The following is a 23,166-nucleotide window of genomic DNA, read 5'->3' as shown; positions in this document are numbered from 1 at the left end:
GTATTGAGCCATTGTTGCGCGGGGGTTATCATGTCTGCGCTCTAATTTATCACTGCCGCAGTCACGGCACGCGGACTGACGAACGAACAGCTCGAACGAACGAACGAACGAACGAACAGACGAACATCTCCGCGCGCTTGCACGATGATGCACCTGGCCCTGCGCCTCTCGTGCGAAGCAGCCGGCAGTTGGGCACGACCTACGGATGTCTGACGCCCGGGATTTTAAACGGCAGAATGAGCTTGTCATCGCCAACCACAACGCAGCAAGCCATCCTGGGCCCAACGTAGAATTCAGTCCGTTCAGGATTAACCTGCTCCTATGTTGACCTCCGATTACAAACAACCCACTTTTATCGTGGCATTAGAAAATAACGTCGCGGCCGTCATGCGGCCCTGACGTCCCGGAGACGGATATCAGATGTCCATCGGCTCGCGGCGAAGCCAGCACAGCCTGGTCGGCCCGAACAACATTCGAGGCCCGGTTGGGGCCGGGCTCTCATCATCTGGCACCAGAGAAAACAGGGCGAAATTCGCTTACGTTGAGCCGATGCCAGCAATAACCGGCCGCGATCCGGTCCCGGTGCGGAAGCTGCTGCACTTCGTCATCGCCCGGCGAACCTCGAGAATTGCAGACACCTCGCTCGGCCCATGTCAGTGGTAATTTGGCTTCAAGAACACTGTTGTTGCGTATAAAACGCAAACCGAAGCAAGCTCAGAACATACGTCCTTAAGTTTGTGTCATTCGACATCGCAAACTACACCCATGCCGAATGAGCTTCTTGGCAACAATGAAGACCGCATTGTGTCCTATTCCTCCAACACAATGTCCCAGTGATGTACATCATCACCCAAGACGTTTACACGCCTTCGACTACTTAATGCAGTCTCGGACACGGTCCTCGTTGCGGTAGACCATTGTCTGTCCGTTGGTGGCGGGTCGCCGGGCCGTCTACTGCCGTTCGGGTATCATCCGCAGCCGTTCGGGGACCACCCGCAGTCGTTCGGGTACCATCCGCTGCCGTTCGGCTGGCTTCTGTAGCTGCTGGCGCGTCCACCCATCTCGGAGCGCACCTCCTCCGACAGTCGCTGCACTTTAGAGTTGAACGTCCGCTTCATGTCGCTGAGCTCCATGAGACAACGCCTCTGCGAAGCACAGCGCGCACGTGATGAGGACACACCTTCATCAGGCGCAGGCGGCGCTGCTGGAGTTCTTAACATGGGTAAATGAAGACTGGCTTAGACGACTGCGACACTTAAAGATAGGCACACTTCACCTTCACGGAAATGAGTGCACGTAGCAAGACTGACGCCGTTTTGGATACAACTGCCAAAGTAAGATCCCGGGCGACAAAATAAACAGTGACGAAAGAGTAAAATGACGAGACATCTGCCCACCATGGGTGCAACATTATCTTTTTCGAGATAAATATATATATATATATATATATATATATACTATATATTCTATATATATATATGGGTTCTGTCTATTGATCGTAACATATCAACCAGAGCAACAAACACTCGTGCTAAGCCACGCACGAAGCCGGAGAACTCGGCCTCCAGTCTGTCAGGCTCAGCGCGGGAAGGTCACCTGTACGGTTTGTCCGCGAGGCGAATGGTCTTCTGACAGCTTGGGAGGGTTGCGATTCAGTGACCCGCCAGTCTCTCATCGCGTGCCGTCTGCAGACGCGTCTCCTCCTTCCCGCTGCTGCTGACGACAGAGGCTCTGAGGCTGCGTCTGCGTTTGCTGCTGCTCCCTGCTGAAGCTGCTGGTTGTTGGCTTTGTAGCCACGCCTCCTGTTGCTGTTGTGTACGGACGCTCGATCTGTGTGCGCTGCTGCTGCTCCTGAAGCTGCCGGCTGCTCTCGATGCGAGTGAAGTGTGTTTGCTGAAGGTGATGACTTTCCCTGTTGGATTCGCGCTGGCTGCTGTTTCGCTCTGCTCCTGCTGCACATGGTGGTGTATTGTCTGAGGCTGAGTCTGCTGTTGCCTGTTGCTGTTGCTGTTGATGTTGCTGCTTGCTGCTGCTGAACAAGCTGACGCGTGCGAGATGTCGGTGGAGGTAGAAGGCGAAGGGAATCTGGAAAGGAAATAACACTTTTAATACTGCAGTGAACATGATATATATATATATATATATATATATATATATATATATATATATATCCACGTCGCTTGCAGCATGTACCGATGGCTGTGTAAACAAAAGCAAGACAGTTTTTTAACCTAAGACAAAGCATGGGCCAAACTTTGACTCGAGCACATCGCTGGTATGAGTCTTAGATGACCACAATCCCGTGATACAATGAAGCGCACGTACTTCACCTCACAGACGGCTCCCGGTGCTTAGGCCGGCGCACCTCGCCGCCTTAAGCACCCCACCTGTACCCCAGCTGCAACCCGTACCTTAGTGGCGCGGGTGGTCTCCCTCCTCTCGGTGGTGGTGCGCCGGCTGAGGTGGCTACTCGTGCGCGTCGTCTCGCGGCACGCCCCCGGCTCCGGCGCCGCGGCCAGGCCGGCGCGCGCCGGCGGCTCCTCAACGGACTTCCCGGGAAGCCCCTTGCGAGCCGCCTGTGGCGAGAAGCGCGGGATGCGAGACGGCGAGGCCTCCTGCGGCCGGCGCGCCGCCGCTGCCGCCGGCTGCTCGAAGCGCGAGGGAGGCGTGGGCGAGCGCGAGCGGTGCCGGCCGGGCGAGGCGGGCCCGGTGCGCGGCGACGGGCACGACACGCGCCGGTAGCCCGGCTGGCCGGCGCCGCGCTCCGGGCTCGGCTGCCACTTAGCCACGATGCGTGTCTCCAGGTCACTCTCGTAGTCGGACTCGCGCATTTCGCCGCCGGGGATGAACTTGGTAGGCGCGCGCGGCGGCGAGGGCTGGACGGCGCGGGTGCGGGCCGGCCGCGGCCGCGCGTCGGCTCCGGCTCGCTCGGCGCCGACTCGGCCGCCGGGCCGCCGCCCGCCGTCTGCGAGCTGGAGGGTTGTGCGCTGCATGCTCAGTCTGTGACGTCATCGTCGTGGTCACCGACCCTCTCTGCGTCGACGGCGCCGGCTCCGGGCCCGGCTCGGGCTGCTTGGCGGCTTCGGTGCGTGTCTGGATCGGTTGAAGCCGTTGTGGGCACTTTTCTCGCGTCGTTGTGCTTGTGGTGCCACCTGTTTGCTGTTGAGGGAGGATGGAGTCGTCGCCAATCTTCACGGCACGCTCAGTGGTGCTTTCAAACTTTTGACTGCCTGTGAATGCTTTCTGTGAGGTGGACACTTTTCTTCACGAGCTGCCGCGGCGGCGATGGTTGTCTCTGTGCTGACTGCTGCAGCTGCCGGCTCACTCTCTCAATCGTCTCACTGCTGTTAACCTGTTATAGCTCGGCTGCGGCCGCCACTGTCCACAGCCGTCTCAGCGCTGCCAGAGAACTCGCGCAGCGCGCTGCCTGCCGACTGCTGCACGTCACAGCCAGCTACGGCCGCCTGCGGCTGCGGCTGCAGGCTGCGGCTCCGGCTTGACCGTCGTGTCCGGGCTGAGGAACGTCGCCCAGGTTGACGACGCGCCGCGTGCGCTGCTCGGTGACCGAACGCAGACTTGTGGTGTGACTCGTCTCGGTGCGCCGGTGGCCGGTCAGCGGCGGCGGCGCGCCCGCCGGCGGGGCCCGGTCAGGGCGGGCGCCGGCCGGCCCGCCGCCGCCGGCTCGCCCCACCCCGGCGTCGGCCCGACCAGCGACGACACAGCGCTGTCTAGAACCGCCTCATGAGCGCGGCTGCCTGGCTCCTCATCCGCCTGAAAGCGAGAGCGTCCGCTCACGGTCAGCGCATGCTGAACAACGCCGGACCGCCGGCCGCCTGAATCACCTTCAAGAAAGCATATGCCATTTCCAAACCCTGGTCACAAGAGAGGCGCTAAACAAAACACTGCTATTAGCGTACACCCAGCAATGGGTCATCCCCTAACCTTTCAGCCTTGTGGCCTCCAGGAGGGCAATCAAACACCAACGCCAACCCACCGCGCGATTCAGAATTATGTATCTGCTCCGTTACGAAAAATGCTAAAATCTGCAAAGCGCCACCACGTCACGAGTTTGTTAACGCACATGACTACGTGTCAGTGAACACGAGCTACCCGTGCGTGTTGGTGAGACGCATGCTCGTGACACTAAGCCATTGTCGGTGTGACCCCGCCACAGACATCCTCGGCTAATGGCAGAAACGATCATTGTCAGACAAGCGCAAGAAAAGCTGGAACATCTCCGATGCTTATAAATATTTTGTTCGGCTGCTGGTTGTGACGACACTGGTAAGAGACTGAACTAATGAAATACCAAAAACAAACTGAAAAAACACGGATAACATCTGTGTACGCTAAGGCGGTGTTCATGTCTTCAAAACCACCACGCGGGCTCAAGCAGCCGGCAGTTCGTCCCATGCAGTGTTCCCAAACATCGAAAACATGACCTAACAACACAAGACGACGAACATATCCTGTTGTTTGTTATGACGCGTTGGCGGAGTCACAAATACACACTCTGTAATGCAGCACATAAAGCTAGCTATATCCGCGGGACGGGACCAGGCGAAAGCCATGCGAACGCAGCGTGAGGGCGACGCTCCTGGGACGTACAGCAACCGGTCCTCCGGGGCCGGGAGCGTCGCGGCGGCGGCAGCAGCGGCCGCGGCCGGCCAAGCCGAGTGTAAGCCACCGGGTTAGTCGGCAAACGGAACAGATAGGACAGATAGCTACCTAGCGAGCAGAGAGAGAAGGCCAACCTGTCGACGAGCCGGCGCCGGCGCCACGTCCGCCGCCTGCTCGGGGACGCTGGACACGGACAGGGGGGACTCGGAGCGAGGCTCGTCGCCGTCCGCCAGAGGGCGCTGTGACTGGAAGGAGAGGTCGACCGTCTCCGAGTACTGCGACGCCCGCTGACGGCGGATCGTGTTCTCGGCGTCCGCCGTGTAGCCCGAGTCGGCGTACTCGGCGCGCGGCGGCGGGCTGCGGCGCGGCGGCGGGCTGCGACGCTGCGCGCGCGGCGGCGACTTCGGCGGCGGCGGCCGCGCCAGCGGGATGCCATCACGTCCGAGTCGGCGGCGCCGGGCGCGGCCGGACTTGGCGAGGCCGACGGCAGCGGCGCACGCACGCCTCGGTACTGCGGCTCCTCGTCACCGCTGTCGGCCGGCCGCCAGCGCGCCGGGATGCGACCCTCGTAGTCGCTCTCGTAGTCAGACTCGCGCATCTCGCCTTCTGGAACTTGGACGGCATGCGCGGCGGCGGGCCGCGCGGCGGCCGCGCCTGCGTCTCCTCCGGCCGGTACGGGAACGGCGCCAGCTCGGGGAACGGCTGGAACGGGACGCCGGCGTCCGGTGCCGGCGCCGGCCGCGCCGGCGGCGTCGCCTTGAGCACCAGCGGCGACTTGGGCCGGATGGGCCGGGCTGGGCGTGGCGACTGGTGCGGCATGACGCTGACGGCGCCGGGCAGCCGCGGTCCACCCGGCGCCTGTCCGCGGCCCGGGCTAGGCATTCGTGGCCCGGCCGACTGCGTGGTCTGCTGCAGCGTCTGCCGGCTGTGGAACTCCTGCCGGCTGGTGGTCATCACGCTGGTGCGGGCGGCGCCGGCCGATGGGCCCGACGGATGACGCTGCGGAGACGACGACGGCCGCTGCACCGGTCGGAAGGTGGCGGCCGTGGCCGGGCCGGACGGCGTCCATGGCGCCGGCGCCGGCGGCTCGGCGCCCGCCGCGGCGGCCGGCGGCGGCTGCGCCTGCAGCGGCCGCGCCGCCGACGTCTGCTGCTGCGACACCTGGCGCATGCTGCTCTGCTGCTGCCACACGGCTTTCTGCTGAGTCTGCGCCGGTTTCGGCTTCTGCTGGATGTAGGGCTCAGGCCGGCGAGCGGCCAGCGCCGCCAGCTCCGGCTCAGACGCGTAGCCAGCGAAGTCAGACGTGTAGCCGGCCTCGTAGGCGCGCTCCTCCATGTTGCTGCCGTAGCTCATGGCGGACATGGGGCGGTCCCGGTCAGCGTCCTGCTGACTCCACACGGGCGCCGACGGCCGGTCGCCGTCCGACGGCGGGCGGCGGCCAGATCTTCGACAGCTTCTCCGACCTCTTGGTCGACCACATCTTCTGCATGCTGAGGCCCCTCGGGGGTGGCGCGAGGCGAGAACGCGCGCGGCGCGTCGGACGCGCCGCTCGGTGTGCGCGTTCTGAGCTGCGGCTGTGGCTGACGGGGAGCCACGTCCGGCCGCGGCGAGGTCACCACGGGTCGTGGCGACGCGGACGGGCGGCGCTGCCGCCGTCTGCGTCTGCGCGCGCTCCAGCGACGTGGTCCGCTGCACTTGTGACGTGCTCCGGGACGCCGGCGACGCAGCCGAGAGCGGCGACGTGAGCGCGGCAGGCCGGGCCGGCGACGCTGGCACGCCCGAAGGGCCCATTCAGTTCCGTTTCTGCACGCGCATATCGTACGACGAGCTCTCGTAGCGTGTCTCCACGCGCCTGTAGCCCGTGGTCGCCTGCGCAGGAGGGTGGGAGCTGGGCGGCGGTGCCGGACCATCAGCCGCGCCCGCCGGCCGCTGCACCTCGGTGCGCTCCGAGTGGAGGCTGGCCGAGCTGCTGGCGGTGTGGCGAGCTCTGCTGCTGGCCGGACCGCACTGCCGTCGGCTGCACCAGCGGCCGAGGCGCACCCAGCTGCGTCCCGCTGCGTCTCCTCTGTCCGCTTCATCATGCTCTCGGTGGTCTCGGACGTCCTGACGTCCGAGTCGGCGCCGAGACCGCAGCGCCGTCCGGCACGGTCGGCGCCGGCGGCCAGGCCGGCTTCTTGTACGTCCTTTGCTCCAGCTGTGAGACGCTCTCTACCGTCTCCTCGCGCGTCTCTCGCGCCACCTTCTCGCGTCTGGCTGCTCGGGCGGCGGCGGCCACTGCTGCACCGCCTCTCTCACCGGCCGCTGCGGCGGTCACGGGCTGCGGCGGCGGCGGCGGCTCCGGTCGCGGCGGCCGCCGCCACCTCCCGCTCCCGCTTCACCCGGCACCCAGGGCGTCTCCAAGGGCGTCTTCTTGGTGAAGCGCGGTCGCTCCGCCGGCGGCTCAGGCGCGCGCGCCACCGGCGCGGCCAGGTCGACGTGCGGCCGCGGCGGCAGCGCGACCTGCGGCGGCGTGTCGAACTGCGACGGCGGCGTGGGCGGCTTGGCGTCCGGAGCCGCCGGCCCGCGGCCGCCGCCTCCGGCAAGCTCACTGGATCTCGCGCCGGTCGATGTACTCGTAGCCATCCGCCTGCCAGCGTGTTGGATGCGCTCGTCGAAGTCGCTCTCGTAGTCGGTCTCGCTGAAGCGGCCCGGTACGAAGCGTGTCGGCGTGGGGGGGTGGGTTGCACCGCGCGCGCCGACGCCGGCCGCGGCCGCTCAGGCTCGTACGGGAACGGCTCCAGGTCAGGGAAACGGCTGGAAGGGCGCAGCGGCGGCCGACTGCGGCCGCGGCCGCGGCGGGCTGACCGTCGGCTCCGGCGGCTCGGTGTCCGGCGTGCGTACTGGCAGCACGCAGACGCCGCCGCGCAGCTCGGCCGACGAGCCGTTCGTCTCCACCTCCTCTATCTGTGTCTCGATCAGCCGCTTGATGTCGGAGGAGAGCCGCTTCCCAGGCGGACGGGGGCGCTGCTGCTGCGGCTCTGGCCACGGGCGCTCCTGCTGCTGGCGCGAGGGTGACGCTGGTGACGCTGGTCACCTGCTCCTCAGTCGTGGTCGTCTCCCGATCGGGACACGGAGGTGTGGTCCGTGTGGGAGGGCGCCGGTGCCGGGGTACTGCTGGTGCTCGGCGGGCCGGTGTGGGACACGTACGTCAGAGACGGAGTCGGCGCAGGAGGCGTCAGCTTCGGTTTGGGGGCGACCTTGGGAACAGGGGCGGAGGCAGGTACCGCGGGCGGCTCAGCGGCGGCCACAGGTGTCTGCGGGGAATTGATAAAGGTCAGTTCCGGTATGTGTTGTCGGCTGAACCGGTACGGCCTTTGGCTTCTGAGCCTGCTGCTCTTCTGTCGTGTAAGCCTCCTCCGCTGAGGTCTGCTTATAAAGAGCAGAGTACACAGGCTTGTGAGGGACTTCTATTGGTTTCTTAGGCTCTACGCGTGGCGGGGGAGCGACTGGCTTCGGCGCGACCTTCGGCGGCTCTTTTGTAGGGGGGCGTTTCACCTCCGTCTTCGTCGATTGTGTAACTTCCCTCGTCTGATTAATAACCGTCTCTTGGCTTTTCTTCGTGGTCTTCGCTACATCTGATGGCACTGGGACGGGTTCAGGGGGCGCTGAATTGGCTCAGCTTTTGGCTTCGCCTCCGGGGGAATCTCGACAACTTTCTTCACCGGCTGTGGTTTGGGCTTCGGTGGCACTACAGGCGTCAGTTGGGTAATCGTCACGATCCTCTCCTCTTTGGTTTTGGTAACGTTCTCCTGCACTTCATCAACTCGCTTTCCTACCCGGTCGGGCGGCGCACTCGGCATGCACACGTCGGCCCTGCCGGCCGGCGGCGGCTGCGGGATGGCCGCGATCTCCGACAGCTGGACCAGCTTCGACTCCTTCGCCTGCCTGCCCTCGGTGACGGCCGCCCGGGTGTCGGGGATCGCCTCTCGCTCCACGGGCCGCTCCGGCCGTGCGGCGTCGCGCAGGTCGACTGTCACCTTGTTCGTCACCATGCGCTGCTCCTTCTGCACCTGCGTGGCGTCCGTGGAACGGGTCTGCTGGCGGGTGGTCGGCGACGGCGACCGGACCGTCCTCGGTGCTGGCGCGGCCGGCTGCGTGTGCCGCACCACTTCCGACGAGCTGGACTGATGCGTCTGCTCGATCTTTGAGATGGCCTGCCTGACCCCGGAAGGAGCGGGCTGGGGCTGCGGAACGGGTGGGAGGGGCTCTGGGGGCTGCACCGTCGCTGGAGGCTGCGTCGCTGGCTCAGCCGCCTTCGAGACCGCTGAGTTTCGTTCTAGCGTCGCTTTATACTAAGGAAAATACAAAATGAGAATGGTTAGAAGCTGTGAGTGTGAGTTGCGACACAGACAGTGCCTTTCGATGAGCCAAAGGTGTGCAGTGTTCACTTCGTCTCACCAGAAATGGGTGCTCTGGAAACATGGCGTTGCATTTCACAAACAGTGCGAGTGCTGAACAGTGCAGGCAGACACCACGGAACGCACTACCGCCCCTTCCGCCACCACCATCACCAACAGCAGCGGATGACAGTTGCTGGTCGTAAAAATATGCACTGGACGCATACTAGTGAACGATGGCCATACCAAAACCAGAACGGTCTCAAACGTCAGGAACATTACAGTCGATGACTTATAGGAAAGGAAAATAGCGACGTGAAGGAACTCGAAATCGACGTGCGTCGCTTTAAACATTCAATGTTTATCAACTTTAAACCAGTGCGATACGCCACTCGGCAACTTTGTGACTGGCACTACATGATGACGCCTAAATTTGGCGACTGAAAAACGGACCACTACAAAAGGAACACATACATTGCACAAACAGCTCAAAATCAGTTACGTCTACAATCATCTGTGACATATGTTACGACCAGCAACTATGTCCTTTCCTTTCAAAGACCGACAAAAAGCGAGAAGTAAAGAAAGCTTTATTCAGATGCCCAAAGCGGTGGCTCAGTTCCTGAAGACCACGATGCACAGAAAAATGTACATAAGATGCTGCACCGAAGCGCGGGCCCCTCGGCATGACAAAACATGATTATGTACATTTCCGCCAACATGTTCAACCGAGTGTGTCCACTGACCCAAGTGCCCTGTGCTGTCCGCTCATAAGCAGCCAACAGCTACTCAATGGAGCAGATATCCACGCCGTACCCACCTGTTCACCACTTTTCTGCAGTGATGAAATCTCACAAACGTTGAATAAATAAAAGGGGGCATAAGGCAACGAAGCTATATTCCCGTGCTTTCTACGTATCACGAAACCCCAACCAAAAAATATAACAGAAGGCTTCGGACGCGGAGGTAACATCCACCGTTCGTTCACCACTTGAACACGACCACGACCTGTGCAATGAACGTGTTGCTGTATCAGCTCCCTCCCGCCCGAGACCTTGCAGACCGCAGGGGTCTGTACAGAGTGCAGCACACCTGCCATGTGAGGGTGTGTCGTGTGCGGGGCGCCTTGCGCGGGTGCACGGTGCGGGTGCACGGTGCGGGTGCACGGCGCAATAACACCAGACGGGGGGACGGTCCGGCAGCTCACCTCGCGCTCCGACAGGTCCTGGGTGGTGAGGCGCCGCTCCACCAGCACCGGCACCTCGTCCGACACCACCAGGTCGGCGATGGAGGTGGCCTCGCCGCCCGCGTTCGTCGCCTGGATGCTGTACTTGCCAGCGTCGGCGGGGGTCACTGCAACACGCGGCAGGTGGTGCTGGGTCATCAGGACTAGTTCACGTTACTGCGCTGTCGGGCAGTCCAGGTGCTGTATTAGTGAGAGATGCGCATTATAAGACGTTTTCACAACGGAGGTGGAGCTGTTATCTTCTGCACGTACCTCTAAGCGAAATTTCCAGTTTCCATTTGTAGCTTCCATAAAGAGACAAAAAACAAGGCCGCAAACCGGACATGCGTAGGGACTAGGTGGGGGGAAACCATTTCATTGAGCTGGGGACAAAATTTGGAATAGAATGTAACTTCAGACAAAACGTGTTAAAAACTGCTCTCTTAATATCATTCAATACCAATGCCTTGTTGAGCATCCATAATTTTCTGACTATCATGGCGACGGCTGGTGAGCCCGAGCGGTTGGGTACCGCGACGCCATGGGGGAGTACGTCCCCCCGCCCGGCGGTCAGCCGCTGACCTGCCTGACCGCCGGCACACCCGGCCCCAGCGAGTACGACCTGCCCGACATGAACGTGCACATGCACACAGCGCCCCGCTTCTACTTCACGGGTCGCGGCGCGGAGACCGCGCCCGCGAAACAGGACGGCGCCAGCCCGGCGTCCTACAACGTCCGGATGCCAAAGTGCAAGCACCAGCTGCTGACGACGCTGAAGCCGCGGCTGGAGCGGCCTGACTACGACAGCTCGCCGAGGCCCCGTGCACCTGGTGACGCGCGGGGACGTGGCGCGCCGGCCCGCCGCGCACCAGCCTCAGAGCCGGCCGCCGCCCACCGCCAGCGTCGGCCTGCCCAACCCACTCGACCGCACCTCCTTCACCAAGACGCCGGCGCCGGCGTACGACCCGGTGACGGGCGCATCCTGCCCGCGGCGCCGCGCTTCCGCCTTCAACGACCGGCTGCCGGCGCGGGCACCGCACCGACGGGCCCGGCGCCGGCGCGTGGAACGTGCGCCCGCCGCCGGCCGGGCCGCACTACAGCCTGCATTACCGGCCACAGCCGCTCACGCCGATGATGAACAACCCCGGGCCGGACGCGTACGACCCAGAGCCGGTTGGAGCCCGCCGTGCACGCGCCCATCATCGGCGTGCTCCCCAGACCCGGCAAGCCGCCCGAGATGCCGGCACCCAACGCCTACAAGACGCCCAAGAACCCGCGGCGCGCGCCGGAGCTGACGTTCAGGCCTTTCGAGAACGAGTTAGAATTCCGCACGCCCGGACCGGGCGCCTACTCGCCGGAGAAGCTGCCTAAGCGGCGTGCCCCCGCCTACAGTCTGGCCGGCGCCGTGGGCGGCGCCAGGGAGGCGCCGACCGACCCCCGGACCGGCCAGCTACAGCGTGCCGCGGGGGCCGCGCGGCCGGCCCGCCTTCAGCCTCGGCGCGCGCGCCGCCGCCCCCCGCGGACCAGACGCCGGCGCCGAACGCCTACAGTCCGCGGATGGAGGTCAGCACGCGGCGCGGGTTCACACTCAACTCACGACCGCCGGCAAGGCGGCCGGCGCGCGGGCCGGGGACCGAAACGCCTACCTGCCGCGGCTGCGCTGCCGCGCGCGCCAGACTTCACGCTTAGGATCAAGCACCGCGACATGGGAGGACGGGAGCAGGAGGCTATCCCGTCCCCGGCGGCTTACGCGCCTGGCGCCGGCTGCGGCTGCAGCGCCCACTTCAAGACCAAGCCCGGCGTCAGCTTCAAGGGACGGGCCTCCAAGTACGTGTACAGCGGTTATGATCCGGGGAAAAATCTTGGCACCATGTCGGAGCGCGCAGAACGGACACGAAATCTGATCATTTAAAGAGGTGGGCAACATGCTGTTTACATCTTGTCTCTGTCCTACGTTAGTCCGAATCTTTTTTGTTACCTACCGTGTATGTTTTACTTGGGAAGGGGACCAACAATACAATATAGGGTGCAACAGCATGACAACAACAAGAAAATAAAATATTTTGAAAACCCAAATTATCTCCAGCGCAAACTCAATTCCAATTCGGATTTTGTTTGATACGGTGTCAACATGGGGCAAGACGAAGGAGCACGCTGATGCTTTCGTAAATTGCAAACCAGTCAACAGATTATCTCACAATATGACAACCCGGCCTGTTGTTCGATATATCCGGCTACACCAACGAGAGCACCTTAGCCGGCATCCCATTGGCCAGTGAAGGCAGGCTCAGTTCTGACCGTTCTCGATGGCCAGGATGTGCCGGGTGCCCTCCCGCTTGACGGTCGTGCGCTGAGTGTCGGGCGGCCGGCCGTCCTTGGTCCAGACCACCTCCGGCTGCGGCGTGCCGCTCACGGTGGCCTCGAAGAAGAGCCGCTGGCCCGGCCGGGCCACCTGCGCCTTCAGTCGGTGGTCGAACACCGGCGGGAACACGGTCTCTGCCGAGGACACGGCCGTACGGCGGTCAGCGCCGTCGGCAGACAAACATCGGCTTCGGGACGAACATGGTGCTTTGATGTTCAACATCTCGGCAGGGCGCACAGCTCAGACCCCAAAACGACAGCACAAACCAGTCGGCGGAAAGAACAGCAGCACCGCAGCCCGGGGAGGACACCCGTCTGAAGACCAGGCCTGACTACGCAAACTCTGATCAGACCGAGCTACACACCCGACACCTGTCCTGTTGTTCCAGCGAACTCACTTCGCTACTCGCTCCTGAGACTGGCCCCTGCCTCTCAATGACTCCTGATCACTCCTGACGGTGGTTATGCTCTCCATGACACTCCGTTGCTCTCTCCTGATCACTGCCCTGTCCTGATCGACCGGCACTCGACCGTGACCTTTTCCCTGCTCTCCCAGACGGCCGGCCACTCACTCTTCACCACGATGTCCGCGGTGCTGGTGGCCGTGCCGGCCGGGTTGCTGAGGGTGCAGGTGTAGCGGCCGCCGTCCTCCTCGGTGACCCGCTCCAGAGTGAGCGTGACCCGGCTCTGGTCGTGCGAGGTCACGGCGCGGTCGCCGGGCGCCAGCTCGACACCGCTCTTGAACCACTTGACGTCCGGGGGCGGGGAGCCTGCCGGCGGCGGACCGGCCGGCGTCAGGCAGGCCGCGCTGCAGCGTCGACGCGAGCACTCCCGCGTCCCTTCCGAAACGCCTCAAGAAGGAACGGTCGCCGTCATTTTCCTGACTGTGCAGCAAGCGCTTATCTCGGGGCGGGTTGTCGCGCCGGTGTGCCCCTGAGGCCGCACTGCCAGCTCCCGTACGCAGAGGTCGAACAGCCCATCCGTGACCCGCTGCACCACATTGCCCAGCCCGGGCGCACTGCGCCAGGCTGCTCACCGCTCAACACCCGCGGCCGAGGCGTGTTGTATCTGTGTACTGCTGTATCGGACTGCACAGCGCCAGTGACCCCCGGCCGAGACGTGTCGTACCTGTGCGCCCTGTACCGGACTGCCCAGGACCAGTGCCCAACGGTCCACGGTGTATCGTATCTGTGTACCATTGTATCGGACTGTCCAGCACCAGTGCCCCCGCGGCTGCGCCGGGTCGTACCTGTGTAGACTCCCTCCAGGTTGACGGTGTCGCCCTGTTTGACCAGCAACACCCTGCAGTGGGGTGAGGTAGCGCGGTGGCTTGGCCGGCCGCCGCTCCACCCGCTGCTGGTTCCGGTCCTGACGACACTCTTCGTACGTGGTTCGCAGCATCTGCCAGCCGGGAGAGACCCGCTGATGGCGAAATGTGGTGCGCGGCACGCGGGAGGTGACGCGTCAGCCACGTCATCACGCAACAGTGGAAAGAGGGGATGGCAGGGGCTAGCAACAGTGAAGGGCAGGGATGACAGTGCGAGCAACAGTGAAGGGAGGGATGACAGTGCAAGCAACAGTGGAGGGAAGGGATAACAGTGCGAGCAACAGTGAAGGGAAGGGATGACAGTGCGAGCAACAGTGAAGGGAAGGGATGACAGTGCGAGCAACAGTGAAGGGAAGGGATAAAAGTACGAGCAACAGTGGAGGGGAGAGATAACAGTGTAAACGGAGTTAACCTGGTTGTTGGAGAGTTGTACAAATGCAGGGATGGGGCGGCACAAGTCGACAACGAAGCTGCAATAATCGTTTTAACTCCATTCACCGCAGGCGTTATAACCTGTAACGCTATTCGACTTAGATCTCGTGATCAGGGTATTCAATGATCAGGACGCTACAGTCACACCCAGGCAGGAGACTACAGTCACACCCACGGAGTAGACTGGAAGACTGGCAAGTCCCGGTTGCGTCTTAGAAGCGCCCGGAGCCAAATGAACAGAAATGCAGAGTTCCATGGGTGGCGTCATCGGGTCGGGCTGGGCTGATATGGTGTGTACGCGTCCTCCTATAACGTACCTTTTGGTCCGAGGGGGCCGTCACACTGGAGTGAACCTCCTGGCTCTGCTCCTCCAACCCGTCGTGCTTGGGCTTCTTGTCACCGTTGACAACCTGTAAATCACAAGCATAGTTTGCGTTTAAGTTTACCGTACAGAACGGGACGTGAGACGCGAGCAATAATGAAGCAGCACGAACAGCATTCAACCAACACGGACAACCCTGATGTTGATGCTCAGAGAGACCGGAGACACTTATAAGGAGGCCTCTGGGGATTGCATCTTCAGCACGATGTCGTCAGTAATATCGATGCCAGATCAGCAAAAATAAACTGACCGGCTGCATTGAAGGCCACAGAGCCATATGACCGCACGACGTATCGATTTCAAAAAATCAACAAGCACGCCGGAACATTCTCAGGATCGCAGGCAGTGTAAGCGCTGATGAGTGAGACGTACCTGGGTTTGCTCATGTACTTCGGTATACATGGTTTTCTTCAGAGCGAAGGACTTGGAGGACTCTTTGCTGGACCCGGTGGAAATGCGCTGTTCCGTCACAGGCAGCGAAATGTCGGTCACGGGCTCTGTCGAAAGGGGAGTGAAAACGGACTGACAGATTCAAGCGCACGATCAAAACCCAAGATTATGATAAAGCCTCTAATTTGAGGACGCTTAACAACAAACATTCTTCTAATCACGACGACGAAATTTCAGGGGAAAATCCAAGAAAAGCGCACGGAAACTACGATCATACAACTAGAACAGTAATGAATATTCCTGCGCACGCATGGTGCCGTCCCATCGAAGCTCGTCCGAGTACGACGTACCTTCGACGGATAGGTGTGCGGCGCACGTGGCCTTGCCAATCTCGTTCTCGGCCACACACTTGACCCGGCCGCTGTGGCCCATCCTCCGTGGAGCGGATCTTCAGCATGTGATGCTGGCCCTCCGACTGCGTTTCGAACTTGTCCGACGGCAGAGCGCCATCCTCGAACATCCACTGCACCTGGAAACGCCTCCAGCAGTGTCAGGTTCGAGCGAGATCACGGCGGAGAACAGTGAATTGAAATCGCTAGAGTGTGCATCACACGCAAAGTTCTCGCTGCTCTACTCAAAGGCGTAGCACTAATGGCGGTGGGCCAGCATGTGACGCTCACCCCCAAAGGCTGCAGAACCCAACAGCTGCTTTCAACACAACGCGGCCGGCGAAAGCGATTCAGCATGATTCCTAAGCACTCCACACGGCACAGATCACCACCTACGGTGACGCGTAAGGTGTGGATTCGGGTTTCCTTTGGCCGTACCGTCGGCTTGGGCTTGCCATCGATGATGCACTGGAACAGCGCGTCCGTGCCGGTCGCCACGTGCTGGTCCTTGAAGATCTGCACGAACGTGGGCGGCTCCATGCGCGGCGGGGGCCGGAACTGGACGGGCTGGGGCCGCGGGCGCACAGTCACGTGCGAGAAGCAGCGCGCCTCGCCCGCCCGGTTGGACGCCACGCAGATGTAGTTGCCGGCATGCTGGGGGAGGCACGAGCCGATCTCCAGCCGAGCTCGGCCCGCCCTCCAGGCTGATCTGGGGAGAGGCGAGGAGCGCCGTCGTTAGAGGGAGCGCTAGCGGTACGGAGGTAGGTCACGGATGCAGCGCGACATACCGTGTGGTTCTCGGCACGTGGTAAATCTGATCTTGGCCCGCTCCTACGGACGTCGCAGAACGAACGAATCACACGATTTGAGTAGTTCTGACAAGCATACAGTGCAATCACGACATACAACGAATAACCACCAACTTTCAAGAAGTTTTTGAGTTTGTCAGATACCTTCATGCTCTCCGTGGACTTGACCTCACGACCATCTTTGAGCCAGACGACCGTGGGCTCTGGCAGTCCAGTGACCTCAGCTTCCAAAACCTCTCGCTCTCCCTCCCTGGCGCTGGCATCGGTCAGGAGCCGCGTGAACTTGGGCTCCTCAACCGGCTCCTCCGGAGTCGGCGTTCGGGGAGCTGAAACATGTGAAGCTATCGGCAACGAGCCCCGCGCATTTCGTGCAAATGCGAGGTAGAACATTGCCACAACTAGCTTACAATACGAGAGACGTGACTTGACGCCGAGCCTCAGGTATTGACTGAAGGAAGTCAACAAGATACGGTCGCTCAGTTCGGATCAGCCGACCTATCAACGGAGCTTAATAAACACGTAGAGTCGACAAGAGCAGGTCGCATGACTCCGATGAGTCTGACTCCACATCGAAGCTCACCGAGCACGTGCAGCCGACAGGAGGAGGTGGCCTCGCCAGCTGAGTTGATGGCCACCACGGAGTAGGGTCCGGCGTCCTCGCGCAGGGCGTGGTGATGACCAGTGTGCACCGGTCGCCGTGAAACAGCAGCTGGAAGTCCTTGGACTCCTTGACTGGTTCGTCGCCGTGGTACCAGATCACCTGCATTAACAGACAGACGTTGAGCGCGCCGCAGTCTACGATACTCAGGTAAACACAACAGACACAGTGGACGAGCGGTGTCGCGTCAACATGCAACAGGGCATAACATGGCGCCAGCTGACGACGCGAGCTGTGGTTTGAGCGATCAGCCGCCGCTTATGAATACACAGGCAATGCAACACTTTCGCGCACCACGGCTACGCATGCTGTCGTTCACTGACAGAGCAGCATCCCAGGTGCTCAGGGAATTAGCCCCCAACCCGTGCCAGGTCAGGGTGAGCAGTATTCCCTCTTCTACGTCGGCCACCGGTGATGATATCCTCCGACTTCGGCTGGCCGGCTGAGTACACAATCCAGCATGAAAATCTCACTGCGGCGACGTCTGTCAGCTATCCATCCTCTACCTGGCCTCCGGTCCAAGCTGGACACCCTCTACGCCGCCCTCTGGTCGAGCTTAACCCCCTCCTCTCCACTGACCTCTGGCTCCACCTGGACTCCCCTCCATGCCGACCCCTGGCTCCAGCTGACACCCCTCCCCACTGACCTTTGGTCCGGCTGGACACCTCCTCTACCCCGCCCTCTGGCTCAGCTGGACCCCCTCCCCACTGACCTCTGGTCGGGCTGGACACCCCTCCATGTCGCCCTCTGGTCCAGCTGCACACCCTCTCCATGACCTCTGGCTCCGGCTGCCGGTGAGCACGCAGTCGAGCTGGGCCCGCTCGCCCTGCTCCACCGTCAGGTCCCGCAGCTCCACCTGGGATTACACGGCTTCACTGGCTCGATGTCGCTGGCCATCTCAGAGTCGGACGTCTCGGGGGCAGGCGACCCTGCACGGCGGAGGATCCTAACTCACCGACAGATCCGCGGGCTTCCTCGTGGGCCTCGGTAACCATGGAAACTGCATGGCACTGGCGTCTGAACACCTAAGAGCTTATCAGATGACCACATGAGCCAATGCACGAAAAACATGTCCAAATAGCCAGAACATATTGGTAATGTCAGGACTTGTTCTGTCATTACGGTGGCCTCCCATCCTGTGTCTTTCTCTTCCCCTACCTTGACGGACAACAGTGCAGGAAGCAGGTGGCCTCGCCGGCCGAGTTTCTGGCCGTGATGACGTAGGTGCCGGCGTCTTGGGGAAGGCCTCGGGAATGGTCAGCGTAGCCCGCAGACGTCGAACGTTACCTGCTCCGGAGATGGAGACAGGCCACAGTCAGCAGCCGGTACACGACTGGATGGGATGCACAAATGCGTGGAAACCTTCATAAATGTATCTTTTGATGGTGTTCCACATCTGGTGGAAGCATGATCAGCGGAAACAGCGAAGCTACTCAATTATGTTTTGGATGCGTGCAATCAAACTTTCCCGCCCAAACCGCTAGCATGTCCAACAATACTACCCCAAAATATCATACCAAAATGTCTCCTCAACTATTATCCCAGGGCGTGTCAAATCGGCGACTGCGCTCACATTCCAACGCCAGAGCAAGCGAAGCCGCGGGCGGCGGCTGAAGCCCGCCGCCTACTGACCCTGGTGTCCCTGCTCTCCTGGACGGGGCGGATCGTTGTGGCGCCAGCTGAGCTCCGGGTGGGGCAGGCCCGTCACCTCGCACTCGAGCCGCAGCTTCTGGCAGGCCCGCGCCATCACGTTACTCAGCGGCACCGTGAACCGAGGCGCCTCCGACGGCACCCGCGCTTGAAATAGAACGGGCAGAGCTGCGTCACGCGGCCAGGACACGGCCGTCGCTCCAGGAACCGACCCGACCGCCCCTGGCGATTGTCAGAACCCCGCCGGCGCCCGCCCCGGGTCACGCACGTATCGGCCGCTATCCGAACGATAGTTCACGACAACTTTTGGACAAGAGTCGTACCCCTCGTAGGGCGGGAGACACGAGACGACACAACGCAACGTCATTGTTCAGCGGCGTGGCCAGCAGAGGGCATGGCACAGGCCACCGCCAGCTCCCACCGTCAGCGGGCGCGGGCGGCAGTGCTCGGTCGCGACTCACGCTGCACGCGCACGGTGGCGGCCGTCTGGTCGGTGCCCAGCGCGTTGGTGGCGCGGCAGACGAAGCTGCCCTGGTCCTGCGGCAGCGCCTGCTCCACGCGCAGCAGGCACTGGCCGTTGTTGTAGGTGGTGACGTAGCGGCGCGAGCCGTCGACGCAGACGCCGTTGTGGAGCCAGGTGACGTCGGGCAGCGGGTGTCCGGTGACGGTGGCCTCCAGCTGCAGCGGGCCGCCCTGCTCGAGCCGCGCGTCCCGCAGCGGCCTGCTGAACAGCGGCGGCGACAGCGGCTCCCGCGGCTCCGGCTCTGGGGGCGGCGCGACGTCAGCGGCTCCACCGGCCGGCGCACGCTGGTGACGTCACACCGAGCGCAGACTCCGTGCAAGAGACGGCGGAACATGGAGGAAAACGGCAGCCTGGAGTGTTAAAGTCTTTGATACAGACCAGATGTGGAATGACCGGAACAAAAACCGTGTTTCAGATGACTTACAGATGGTTTCAGATAGTACTATTTCGGAAACAGTGTCAAGTGATAAATCAAGCCTAATTTAAAGCGAAACGTTTCAGGTTAAATCATCCATCCATAAATCAAATTAATCAAGTTAATCCAATCATCGGGAACAACGTCGCGAAATAACGGCATGCAGCCAGACAACCGAATGACTGTCGATCTGCCACTCCTGACGGCAGCGAGGCCATGCGGGGAGGATCGTGGGAACTGACCATTGACAGTGAGCCGTGCGCTGGTCTCGCTGACCCCGGCTGGGTTCCAGGCGCGGCAGGTGAACGTGCCGCTGTCCTCCACCAGCGTCTCCTCGATGGTCAGCGTGCACACGCCGTTCTCGCTGGTGATGGCGTAGTCGGAGTTGTTGTCACACGATACGCCGTCTTTCTGCCAGTTAGTCTTGGGCTGCGGCTCTCCGATGACCCTGAAGATAGACACCATGTTTCACAGGGAACAACGACCAAAGCAACAGTGCTCACAGAAAATAATAGACATACACGTATTCGAGAAGCCAGACGAAAGTAAAGCCAACTGAGGTATCCTTGACGATCCTTGGTAATTCTGTGGTGCTGAATATTTTAACATGCCGCAGGAGACACTAGGATAGCAGCTCGAGGATACCCGCCACACGTGGTGTGACCACTAACGGCATCGTCTACCCCCGCCACTCTGCCCGCTCCCCCGTGGTGGCTGACCCTCCAGCCTCGCCACCCTCCGCACCTGGTCTCCAGGGTGTGTCGCTCGCCTTCCTCCACCGTGCGGTCCTGCAGCGGCTGGGTGAAAACGGGCGGAGCGGGCGGCGGCGCGTGACCCAGCCGCGGTCGCCGGGACGCCGACACCGGGGCGACCTCCTCCACCAGCCACGGGACCGTCCCGGCGTCAACCACCGAGACGCTCGCCTCCTGCGTCGACGCGTCTGAGGTGCCCACCGGGATCTTCTGCGTGGACGCGTCCGAAGTGCCGACGGGTAGCTTCTGGGTTGACGCGTCCGATGTGCCGACCGGAATCTCTTGCGTTGAAGCATCGGAGGTGCCGACTGGAATCTCTTGCGTTGAGGCATCGGAGGTGCCAACTGGAATCTCTTGCGTTGAGGCATCGGATGTGCCGACTGGAATCTCTTGCGTTGAAGCATCGGAGGTGCCGACTGGAATCTCTTGCGTTGAGGCATCTGAAGTGCCCACCGCAATCTTCTGCGTTGAAGCATCGGAGGTGCCGACCGGAATCTCTTGTGTTGATGCATCGGAGGTGCCAACTGGAATCTTCTGCGTCGAGGCGTCCGAGGTACCAACCGGAATTTCTTGGGTGGCGCGGTCAACTGTTACCTGGAGCACGGAATATAAAATTGCCAATACGCTCTAAATAGATGGGTTTTAACACTCCATTTATATAAATGTGTTGGTTCTGTTGTTATCATCCCCGACGAGCACATCACTGACACTAAAAATATAACGCTACAATATGTATGACACAAGAGTGGATATGTGGTAGCCATCCTTGGCCAGGCAACCATGCCACAATTCCAAGTCATTTTAACGCTGAAAATGGGCTCCCGTAAAACCCACCCCGACCTTACATTAGCGATACGCACCGGACTACTGAATCGCCCAGTTCGCGATCGCTTCTCTCGCATTGCAGCCGACTTTGAGAAGGGTATGAGAGGAGACATCGGCACTGCCGACACATTCCTACGCCGAAGGGACATCACAAGCAGCACCATGTTCTGTGACGTTCTCTACCTTTTCCACGTGGGCCACGGTTTCGGTGCAGACGTCGACCTTGGGTACGACCAGCGGCGTGATAGGCCGCGGCATCTCCTGCAGGGCCAGGGCGGCCGCCTCGGCGGCGCGGCGGGCCTCGTCGGCGGCCGAGGCGGCGGCGCGCGCCGCGTCTGCCTCCTGACAACGGAGAGGCGCCGACGCGTCACCACCTCGGACGGCAGGTACTGATCGGCAGTCTGTCTTCTGACTGAGCTGTCAGCCTGCTTACGTAGAGAAGCGCAGACCGCTGGTTCGCCTACACGGGCTCAAAATGCTGACTCATTTACATGGGTGGGCGAGCTGAAGTCCTCTGACCAGCAGAGACAGACTAAACGTCCATGTGCCGGCTGTCACATCCACATACAGGCCGTTAGGTCAACATACAGGTCGTTACGTCCACATACATACTGTCACGTTCGCATACAGGCCGCCGAAGCTCACTGACTGGAACAGAGCGCTGACTGGACGGGAAATGCCAACAGATCGACACACAGGTAGCTCGTTATCATTCGCAAGCCGGCACATATCTGTTAGCTTGATCTGGGACGAATCCAGTCAAAAATCTGCAAGTCCACGTTACGACACGCCCTCCCCACACCAAACGCCACCCCCCCCCCCCCCCCCCCCCCCACACACACCGCCGCGGCCCGCTCCGCTGACCGCTGGCCGGTCCGCTGACCGCTGGCCGGTCCGCTGACCTGCTGGGCGGCGCGCGCCGTCAGCGTCAGCTGGTCGTTGTGGCGGCGCAGCTCCTCGCGCTCGGCGTCGGCCGTCTCCAGCGTGCGCACCAGCGTCTGGAGCTCCTCGCGCACGGTGCGCAGCGACTCCACCATCTCCTGGTGCTGCCGCGTCACCGTCACCACCCGCTCCGGCTGGCGCGTGCCTGCCGAGGCCGGGGCGCGGTCGTCATCTCAGCGGTCGGACGTCCGGCGCCGCATCGGCAGCGGCCAGACCACAGCACGTGACTGGAGAAGGCCCACCCGCGGCAGGCGAACCCTCGCGCACCGAATGAGCGGTGATCACAATGTACGAAACATAGTGTTTGGCAATGCGTCATGGACGCATGCTACTGCCACTGTTTCATGGAACAGTTTGCCCACTCTAATTCAATTCAATCAAGCTGAATACAACAAGATGTCAGAGTATCTCACTGCATGTATGCTGCATGACGCATCGTCCATCGCTCCCCGCGTACGTCACATCGTCAGAGTATCTCACTGCATGTATGCTGCATGACACATCGTCCGTCGCTCCCCGCGTACGTCACATCGTCAGAGTATCTCACTGCATGTATGCTGCACGACGCATCGTCCGTCGCACCCCGCGTACGTCACATCGTCAGAGTATCTCACTGCATGTATGCTGCATGACACATCGTCCGTCGCTCCCCGCATACGTCACATCGTCAGAGTATCTCACTGCATGTATGCTGCATGACGCATCGTCCGTCGCTCCCCCGTACGTCACATCGTCAGAGTATCTCACTGAATGTACGCTGCACGACGCATCGTCCGTCGCTCCCCGCGTACGTCACATCGTCAGAGTATCTCACTGCATGCATGCTGCACGACGCATCGTCCGTCGGTCCCCGCGTACGTCACCTCGTCAGAGAATCTCACTGCATGTATGCTGCATGACGCATCGTCCGTCGCTCCCCGCGTACGTCACATCGTCAGAGTATCTCACTGCATGTATGCTGCATGACACATCGTCCGTCGCCCCCGCATACGTCACATCGTCAGAGTATCTCGCTGCATGTATGCTGCATGACGCATCGTCCGTCGCTCCCCGCGTACGTCACATCACTGACCGTAGAGCTGTTCAGCCA

The 23,166-nt window shown here is 61.5% G+C and overlaps 1 pseudogene; it reads right to left on the bottom strand.

The window, feature by feature from the left end:
- Positions 1-7,204: 7,204 nt before the first annotated feature.
- On the bottom strand, positions 7,205-23,160 carry LOC119096659 (myosin light chain kinase, smooth muscle-like; annotated as a pseudogene).
- Positions 23,161-23,166: the final 6 nt, after the last annotated feature.

Source organism: Pollicipes pollicipes, unplaced genomic scaffold (genome assembly GCF_011947565.3).
Source record: "Pollicipes pollicipes isolate AB1234 unplaced genomic scaffold, Ppol_2.1 Scaffold_4295;HRSCAF=5057_pilon_pilon_pilon, whole genome shotgun sequence".
Lineage (NCBI taxonomy): Eukaryota > Metazoa > Arthropoda > Thecostraca > Pollicipedomorpha > Pollicipedidae > Pollicipes > Pollicipes pollicipes.
Note: the sequence above shows the minus strand (reverse complement) of the source record. Positions and strands in the feature narration are given on the sequence as shown.